This window comes from Dioscorea cayenensis, chromosome 14 (assembly GCF_009730915.1).
Source record: "Dioscorea cayenensis subsp. rotundata cultivar TDr96_F1 chromosome 14, TDr96_F1_v2_PseudoChromosome.rev07_lg8_w22 25.fasta, whole genome shotgun sequence".
NCBI classification, from domain to species: domain Eukaryota; kingdom Viridiplantae; phylum Streptophyta; class Magnoliopsida; order Dioscoreales; family Dioscoreaceae; genus Dioscorea; species Dioscorea cayenensis.
In genome coordinates, this window is record NC_052484.1 from 6326009 (window position 1) to 6336852 (window position 10844).

Consider the following 10844-nt stretch of genomic DNA (forward strand, 5'->3'; position numbering starts at 1 on the left):
AAATAAAATTAAGACAATAAAAAAATATTTTGGATTAATAAAAAAAATACAATATGATAAAATTGTATATAAAAGATGAATTCAATAGTCTTCAATTACGTATTATTTATAATTTATTTTTTAAAATAAATCATAATTAATTTAGGACTAAATTGTAAATACTTTTATTATTTAGCAATTCAATCCATTTAATAATTTGTAATTAATTTAGAAATTGAATTACAAATATTTTCATGCATTTCAATGCACCCTCTGATCATTTATCATTATCTACGCCTCATTTCAGTGTTATTTTTATATTAAAATTTCCCCAAATTTTGAAAATTATCAATAACTGTTTTTAATTACATTTATATATTTATAAATATTAGTAATTATTAGCATAAATTATTGTTTATATTTTATTTTTTTTAAATTTAATTAATGCAAGGTCAAACTTTTTTCACTTGGCAATTAATTATCCATTTTGCTCATAATTCTTAATTTAAAAATTATTTTTAAGTAAATTTTAACTTAATTTATATTGGGAATATACAAGTAAATAATAATAATTTATTACATATATAAGTAACACATTATTTTAAAAAAAAAATATAAACTTAGATGTTTTGGTATGAAAAACAAACTTATTTAAAAATTACTTAATTTTGAAAATATAATTTTAAAATTTTAATCAATATTAATTTGATTAATTTGATTGATTAATGAAAATTTAAACTTCCTAACTATAAAAGATAAGATAAGATATTTTTTAATTTTATGATTGGATTCATAATATTATAATTTGTTAAATAACATAATTTATGATACAGTACTAACTTATTTTCATGATAAACTAAGCTATTTTTAAATTTTAAATAATGAAATAATATCTATTTAATTTAATATTGTTATATATATATTTTTTTGATAAATTGTTTCATCATTGACAGTGTCACATATTTGCTACTTTAATATATATATATATAGACAAAATTTCTAATATTTCAATGAAGATATAGAGAGATATTTATTATTATTAATTTTTATATACTGTTGTATTTTTAACAAACTATTTTAAAATATTAAAAGAAAAATATGATATTTATCATTATTAGTTTTATAATTTGATAAATAAAATAGTTTAATTTATCATCAAAGAGATAACCTATTTCTACTTTTAAAAGTTTAATAATAGAATAATTTAATGTAATATGGCAAACTTATATTCTACTTATATATATATATATATATATATATATGATATAAGATTATTTGAATGAAAACCCCAATAAAGAGATAGAGTAGCATTGGGTTTGTCATTAAAATAAATCAAACAAAAAATTACAATCATCACAACATGTAAAAAATCTAATTCAAAACGTTGAGTTTTCTTTATTCATAAATTGCACAAACTTTAAAATAAAAAACTAAAATTAAAAAAAAAAAAAAAAATTAAGCTACATCTCCATGACTAGCCCTAATTAGTACTATAAAGTTTTGGATACCCTAACCTCTCTGGAATTCTCACAATATTGCATTGTTTCGGTACACCAAGCATAAACGCAGTGGTGGTAGTATCATTGCCGAAAACAAACATAACATCATCGCATTTAGCGAAAAAATCCGCCCAAAAATATTCTTTAATAATATTTGTATGTGTTCGCCAAAACACATTAACAACAAAAACTTACATGCCAGAGGCTTCTCTTGTTTCAATTGAGATGTGGTTTCGGTTGCACTAAATACTTGAGCGGAAAAAGAGTGCTCTCATGCTTAGCCAAAGAAAAGGATGGTATAGGCTTTTTATCAGTAAAAAAGCTGTGGGAGTATAAAACTTGAGCGTGTAAATCGAGATATTCGATAGACGGATTTCGATGTTGATTATGCATGGCGAAATTGAATGCGATTTCGTAGCAAATTTGAAGAGGCAAATTGGCAGAAGAGTGATTGAGGTTGAGATTGTTGTTGTAGTATGAGAGTGCAGCAGAGGTTACATAGAGTCTCGGTGCAGAAGAGTGATTTGGTCACGAGTCATAATGGTCAAATTTAAGTGGAAATTGCTAAAAACACCCCCAAATTTTGCAATATACACAGATTCTTCCTCTAAATTTGAATATCCATAAAAACCCCCTCGTTTTGAATACAATGATTTTTTAAAACCCCAAGCATCTAACAGTGATTGATAGAGTTAATTTGAAAATATTTGGACGAAATTATCCCTTGCGTGGGAAGTTGTGGCAAGTGTGACAGATGTGGTCATAATGCCTTTGGGTGCAATGAGTTTCTATTTAAAACATGACATTTCTGTTTAAAATATGAGATTTCTCCTATTTAAAAAATAAGTTTTCTGTTTAAAAAATAACTACATGCATTACTCTGCTAACCTAAATTCTTTTCCAAAAACTTATTAAAATTTTAATATAAATATCGTTATCTCCATATAATAAAGAACGGCCTTGGTTGTCTTTATTTAATGTTTTTGTTTATTATATTGTGTTTACATTTAAAAAAGTGTTTAAATATTGTTGTTTCTATTTAAATATGTACGCGTGACCAAGATTACGAAGTTTTTATACCAAGATTAATTTGTTAGGTAAATATTAGTTTTCTAAGTTCTTTTTTTAACATATTCTTTTGTTTCTGTTTCTGTTTAACAAAAAGGAATGCAAAAAGAATAAAAAAATGTATGCAAAAAGGTTTAACATGATGTGATTAGGCGGTTGTTTTCCCAGGGCAACGATGGAATTTCATAACATGGAGCAAGTCCTAGTGACCTGCAGGGGCAAAAATGAAGTGAAACAATAAAAGAAGGGTTGTTTGAGGTATTCAAAACTCACAAAGCTGTTTGGGAAGTTTTGAAATTTTTGAGAGGTAAACAATAATTTTCTCTAAATTTAACCTAGCCATTATCTTATGCAATTTTTTTTTTTAAAACATATTACTCTGCTTAAAAATATTTGGCAGATAAGAAAGAGAAAAAATTCAAATGACAAAAGTAGAATCACATATGATATTGTTTAATTATTTTTAAGTTTTACACATATTAAACTAATTTAATTTTTTTCAATTTCAAATAATGTGTGTGTATTTATCACTACAAAATTTAAAATTTTTTCTTTATATCAAAAGAACGCAACGTAAGCTAGAAAATTCCTACTATTGTAACATTTGCATGTTTACTCATGTAAATATCAAAATATATATTATCTTACATTTACATTTGTTTTCACATTTTAAAGGGATATATATGTAATTACAAATTTAGTGAAGGTATATATGAAAAAAAATCATACATTTCTTTTATACCATTTACCAAAGCAACTTAAAAATTATTTAAATTTTCTATTCTTTTTTGCAAACACACGCCTTAAAAAGAGAAGCTTTCTTAGTTAAAGATGGTTAGTTACAGGGTAAATATGCATCTAAATTAGTTAAATTTCATGAACAAAGAGAGCTGAATTAATATATATATATATATATATATATATGGGCAATGTGACCAGTGCTATGTAGGGCATGGACACTGAATAGAAAAATGTCCAGCCCATGTACCCCGATTATCAGCATTGAGTCCAATGGAACTTAAACTCAGCATTTGTGCCATACCAACATCTTTTGTATTGGGACCAATATTGTTAGGATCGGATATGAATTCTTTGATGAAATATAAGCCAAATAATTACTTCCGAAATTCATACAGATATACCCTCATTAATATTATTTTACAGCAAAACCCTCGTTTATGGAGAAAAAACTTTGAGTTTATTAATTTGTTTCAATTAATTTTTTTGATTAGTTTTAATAAGTCAAATATTAGTTATGTAATCTAAAAGATCAATTAAATGTTAAATCAATATTTATTAAAAATTTTAATCTTCACATAATAAAAAATAAAAAATTTGAATGCTGACATTGATTTTTAATTATGCAAGGGCTAATCATCAAGCGCACTACTTTCTTAACCTAGTCGATCATCTTTCAAAATAATATATATATATATATATAATTCTCTCAATAAATTTTGGATTTTTTCAAAACTTACATTTTTAATTCTTTTATTTAAAATTCTAACTTTTTAATCCCCTACTATTTTAATTTAGTCATGTCTCTATAAAAATTGTAGAAACTAAAAGATTACAAATCAAATAAAGTTTATAAAAATAAAAATAAAAATAAAAAGACTATTAAAGAATTATATATATATATATATATATATATATATATATATATATATATAAGGTTTTAACCGCCCATTCTCTCCTGAAGAAGGCTTTTTTTAGATGCATTAAAAATAAAAAAAATATTTTTAAATTTGTCAAAGTTGGATAGCTATGGAAACAAGGAAAAATTATCATGCTCATTGCAATTATAATGATTTTGTTTGTTTTGATATGATCTAATTTTATTTGAAAACTGTGGTTTATCCACATTTATTTATTTATTTGAAAATGTTATTGCTTTGTTTAGACTTTGATGGAGTTGGATTTATTGTTGCACTTAGATTTGACATGGTTGTTTTCCGATTTCCACTATTTGTTGTAGTTGATAACATATAGGTTTACCGGCATTTAAGCATGTGTGTAATTTAAAAAAAAAAATATTTCTTTGTAACAATAAATAGCGATATTGTTCATTAAAAATTCAAATATAAAATTCTAAGCAAATAAAAAAATATTATATTATTCAGATATAACTTTAAATTTAAGTAAAATATAATATAACAAATCACATATAAAAATCAAGTTCATGATTTGAAAAACAGAGCTAGGATTACACCAAATCAATGCAAACAAGATTAGTCATTTTATTAGTTTGGCGACGATTATTTGAGGCAAATTTGATGAGAAAGGAAAGAGAGAAAGGATGAGTATTTAGATTTTTAGAGTAGTAAATTTATGAGAAGTGCTCGATAGAAAAAAAAAAACTCTTTTGCTGGGTATGATAAGTTTCATATAAACTCCTAAATTTAGACAATTTAATAAAATAGCAAAAAATCACTAATAGGTTAATTTAAAAAAATATATATATTCACGGGTTTATATCAAACTTTAAATTTTATGTTGTTTTTTTTTTAATTAAGAGGAGCAAAGATAATATCAAATAATTTATGTCAAAACACCATAAAATTAATTAAGTTTGTATTTCTTCCCCAAGCTTTTACTAATTGAATTATAAAATATAAGCACAGTAACCAAACTAAAAACCAAGAAAAATTAAATGGCATGCAAACCCTTTTGCTGGGTACCAATAAAAATATGAAAACTTTGATATAAACTCTTAAGTTTGGACAATTTAATATAACCTACTAATAGATTAATTTTTTAAAACATATACTATCACGGGATTATATCAAACTGTAAATTCTATGCTGATTTTTGTTTTTAATTCAAAGGAGCAAAGCTGATACCAAATAATTTATTTATTTATTGAAAACGTAGATCAACCACGTACATTAACGCCAAAGATACCAAATAATTTAAATAAAAAAATCATAAAATTAATTAAGTTTTTTTTTTACCACCCAAATTTTTACTAATTGAATTGTAAAAAGAAAAGCACAGTAACTAGACTAAAAACCAAGAAAAATCGGCATGCAACTCTTTCTAAATTTTTCACTAAATAACCAAATCACAAATGAACGACAAATACAAACTTGACATAAACAAAAATTAGTAGAAAAAAAAAAATTTAAATAAGATAAGATACGATTATCAAAAGAAAATATAATTCAAAACATGAAGTTTATCTTTATTAATTATCCATAAATTGTAGTCTAAAAACTAAAGAAACATTGGGTTACACATCCTTGAATTACGTACCTTAATTATGATCATAAGGTCTGCTTTGGCTTGTTCTACTCTAAGATCCAATCAACACTGCATTGTTTGGGTTCACCGAGCATAAACGCCTCAGTGGTGGTGGCATTGCCAAAACTTAGCTTTATATCATCACACTTAGCCAAAAAGGTCCAACATTGACGAGTCAAATAGATCCAACACAGAGGATCCAATTTAATTTGCCATTGCACATGGACTCCGAAGACCAACACGCCATCGGCTTCTCTTGTTTCAAGCAACTCTTGATTGAGCTCTGGTTTAGGTTGCACCAAATACTCGATCGGGAAGAAAGTGCTCCTGTGCTTAGCCAAAGAAAATGTTGGTATAGGCTCTTTATGAGAAAAAAAGTTGTCGCAGTAAAAAGCTTGAGCTTGTACATCGAGATATTTTAAAGTGGATTTTCGATGTGGATTATACATGGTGAAGTTGAATGTGATGTCGTAGTAAGTTTGGAGAGGTAAATTGTTGTCGTGGTAAGTATGGAGAGGAAAATTGACATTGTTGTTGTAGTATGAGAGTGAAGCAGAAGTTATGTTGAGTGAGGATTTTATGTGGTTTACATCACTTGCGTAGTCATACCATAACTTACCAACCAGAAAGCACAAAAGGAAAACACCAAAGAATGATTTTAAGCAAACCACGTGATCATCAATATCTTGAAGGGAAAGGTGTGTGACTGGGTTGCCTGTGGCCACAGTGGAACTAGGGTTAGGGTTAGGGTTGTTTGCCATGAAAGGCAGAAAGGAAGGAGAGGGGGGTTGAAGGTTTATAGTTGTGTAGGGTTTGGGGTTTGCAAATGTACGTGAACCAGGGTTTAATAGGAGTAAGAGCAATGGGATAAACCTGATGATGATGATGATGATGATGATGATATTTATTTTAATTTTATGTTGGATTAAATATTTATGGGTGTATTGGATGGAGTGGATAAATTTAATTAATATTAATGAAAATAAATATTTTGTAATTAAAATGTTGGGTTTTTTAAAATAATGAATTTTAAAATTTATAACTAAAAAAATATTTTTAAAGATGGTAAGGTAGGTTCTTTTATTTAAAAAAAAATAATTAGTATGTTATAATTATTTAAAAACTACCAATAATTACAAAATTATATATTTTTATTATTTAAATATTTATTTTTATCAATATTGATTAAGTTAAAACCGGATAAAATCCATTTAAAACCTTCCTCCTAAACGATTTGTTAGCTTATATATATATATATATATATATATATATACATATAAAGCCATATTTATTTTTATTATTTAAATTTTTATCAATATTGATTAAGTTAAAACCGGATAAAATCCATTTAAAACCTTCCTCCTAAACGATTTGTTAGCATATATATATATATATAAAGCCATATTTGTAAAAAAAAAAAAAACCCTTGATAAAGTATAAATTTACTCGAGATATTATCATATGCAAACTTTTTTTTCTTTCCAAATAAAAATAAAAAATACTGCTCCTATAGATATTTGGTAGACCAAGAACACAAACAAAAAAAAACGATTCAAATGACAAAAATATGATTATATATGATATTATTTAACAATTTTTTAATTTTAGCACATATTAAATCAATTTAATTTTTTCAACTGTAAATCGTGTGTGTAAATTGTACGTATGTCGCTACAAATACGTCCCATTTCTCAAACAAAGAGAACCCAGATACAAGTTATATATATAAAAGGATAAAAGTCATAGAATTACTCCGAAAATTCATACAAATATACCCATATGTCAATATAATTTTTCAAAATACCCTTCTTTAAAAAACTTTAAATTTATTCTTTTATTCAATTAATTTTCACTGGTTTTAATAAATCAAATATTATTTATATGTAACCTAAAAAGGTCAAGTAATTGTTGAATTGATATTTATTTAAAATGTTTCCGTCTTTTTATAAAAAAACAAAAACAAAAATAAACGTTGATATTGATTCTCCCGTGGGATGTTTTTTGGATGGATCTTCTAATATCTCCAAGTGCTTAAGCTCGAGGAGTTCTTCTATGTCTAAGCCAAACTACATATCTTGTGAGGAAAGAGAGTTAGTTTAAATATAATTTAGATTTAAATTATCTTCATGGTAATAGAAAGTTAAGTAGATTTAAATACTTATGGTGATTCATACTATTACATTTGAATTTATATATATTTGACATTTTTTATTATAATTAAATTTTAAATTTAGAATTGAGTTAATTCTTTGATGGAAGGGAAAGATTACATATAGTCAACCATTGGATAGCCCAATGGTATGACATCAAAGTGTAAGGGGAGGTCATGGGATCAAATCTCTCCCCCAATAGTACTCCCCCAATAGTACTGTTCCCCATACTGGTTATATACTGTTCACCCAGGATTTTTATACTATTCTCATCTTTCGTCATATCTTGTACATCCGGGTTCTAATCTCGTTTATATTCATAAAAATGACGCTTGTCGTCTATTATTCAAAAAGATTACATATAAACTAGAGCCGGGGTCTCAATTAAATGCAATTGAAAGTACACTGATATATTGTTTCTTTAATGATATCAATTATTTAATTTGGTATTAATTATATAATGGTTATTTTTAATAGAGAAAAATATTTTAGAATTGTGTTTTTTTTTTCTTTCTTGTGTTATGTGTTATTCATTCTTCTCTTATTTGATGAAGTTAATTTTATTGCTCTTGAGTTAAAAGATTAAACTCCTTTAATTTGAAGATTTGTTTTCCATCAATTACTGATATTTAGATTTTTAAGGTCGAATCATGTCGTTTGTTCAACTTTTTATTTTTCCTAGATCACAAACTATTATTCATAATAAACTAATCCAACAACCCTAATTAGAAATATAACGGAAATAAATCAAATTGTAATATTGAATTTAGTTTAATAAGTTAATTTGGTCTACTTTTGATTTAATTACCTAACCTGGGAAAAAAATAAAAGAAATATGACTTTGAATCAATTAATTTATAATTTTTCCCAGACATATCCAACTCATTTTGATAATTTTAATTTAGTGAGTTGCACCCACTTCAATGGCTTTGCTTATACGAGTTAAACTCATTTCAATTAATTATTTTAAAAAATAAACTAATAAATAAATAAATATTTAGGCTTCGATTTGGTAAATTCAGGTTTGGTCTAATTAATGGGTACATGCCTACCGCTAATTTAAGAACTTATATTGGTAGAGTTTCTATACCCTATCAAAATTTATACAAGTTATAAAAAACCAGGCTTGCAAAAAATAATTAAAACCAATCTTAAAAAATATATATAGATTATTTTAATTCAATTTAAATGGTAATGGGATCCATTGAATAGTGCATAAAAAATTATCTTACATAATTTTCAAAGTTTTTATTTCAATCCAATTATTTATTTAAATTTTTTATTACAAAAATTTATAGAAACATGTTTAAATTTAAAAGGACTATGAAATTTAGCAAGATTTATGCTATTGACTTTTATAATTGATGTCGGAAATTGGCTAACATAGGATAATATGATTCTCATGTTGGATAAGCTTGCTTTCAAGACGATGTAACAAGCTTATCACACCCACTGACTCGATCAAATGTGTTCTTTGTAATATGGTTGTTGAAATGGCCAATTGTAAGGGTCGGTGCCCGTGACACCAATCATAGCTAAGATTTGGAGTCACTTCAGTAGGCTTTAGCATTTCCCAAATACCTCCTAACTCTCATGGGGCTTTGTGATTTCTTGGAAACACAATCTTCTTGCCCCTTTAAAAATAACTTAAAATATTTTATCCAAAGCGACTATTCAAAATATTTGGCTTAACTGTTATATATGGAGTAGAATTTGAATTAAAGGCTTGATTGGAGATTATTCAAAGACAAGTATAGAAGACAAGTATAGAAGATTGAAGACACATTGAAGATTATATGGGATTGAATATATACTTGGCAAGTGTTCAAATTCAAGATTTCATTAAAGAATGATTGGAGATTGATTTGGTTAATTGAAGATGGATTGAAGATCATGAAGATTATTGAAAATTTGTTGAAGACCAAATTTGAAAGACTAATGACAAGTTAGAGATTGCTTGAAGTGTTAGGATTATGCCCTCGAATGGCACTATGCCAAATTAGTGCTTTCGTGGCACCTTTATAGCGGCGTTTTTCAAACGCCGGCCTTATAATACATTGTGCGGCGTTTTTATACTAAAACGCTGGGCAGGTTGATTCCGGGGCCAACAAAAACATGGCGCGAGATTTTTTTTTTAATCGCGGCGTTTTATAATATAAACGCCAGGAAGTTGTGTTATTTGTACGGCGTTTATGTAGTAAACGCCGGCAAAGTTCATTTTCCTCAGTAAATATAAAAGAAAATATTTTACCCTGGCGGCGTTGATATTTACAAACGCCGGGAGAGTTTATTTCCTAAATACTTACAAAATATATTTCATCTCTTTGTTTCACTGGCTCTGTGGGAGTTTGTCTCTTTAACTCTATCGATCGCTTTCTTTTCCTGTGGTGGCAGCCAAGAGAGCATTGGTCCCCGTTCATTGTCTCTCGAACTGGATTGATCGCTCTTTTTCTCTTACTCGCATGCCTTGCTCCCCGATCGTCGTCCTCGCAGTAGACGTCTAGATCCGTGAGGATTTGCTCGCCGATTGTTCTTTTTCTCACCAGCCGTGCTCCCCGATCGTGCCATCAGGTATTCTTCGATCGAAGAAAACCCTTCAAAACCCATTTGCTGGGTTTGATTTCTGGTTCCCGTCAATTTCTAGATTTTCTTGATAGTTTTGGGTAATTTTCATTTCATTGCGGTTGTTATGTATTAATATGTTTATCTGTCACTAATTGGTGGTAACCCTTGCTTTGTACTAGGGTTTGGGTATTCAGTTTGCAATTTGAGATCAGATTCCCTTATATATAGTCTTTCTCCCTTTCCTTTAGTGGGGCTTTAATTTGAGTTTGAGTTCTATTTTGGATGAGATTTTGGTATGGTTTTAAGGAATAAGAAAATATAGGTTGTGTCTGTTTTATAT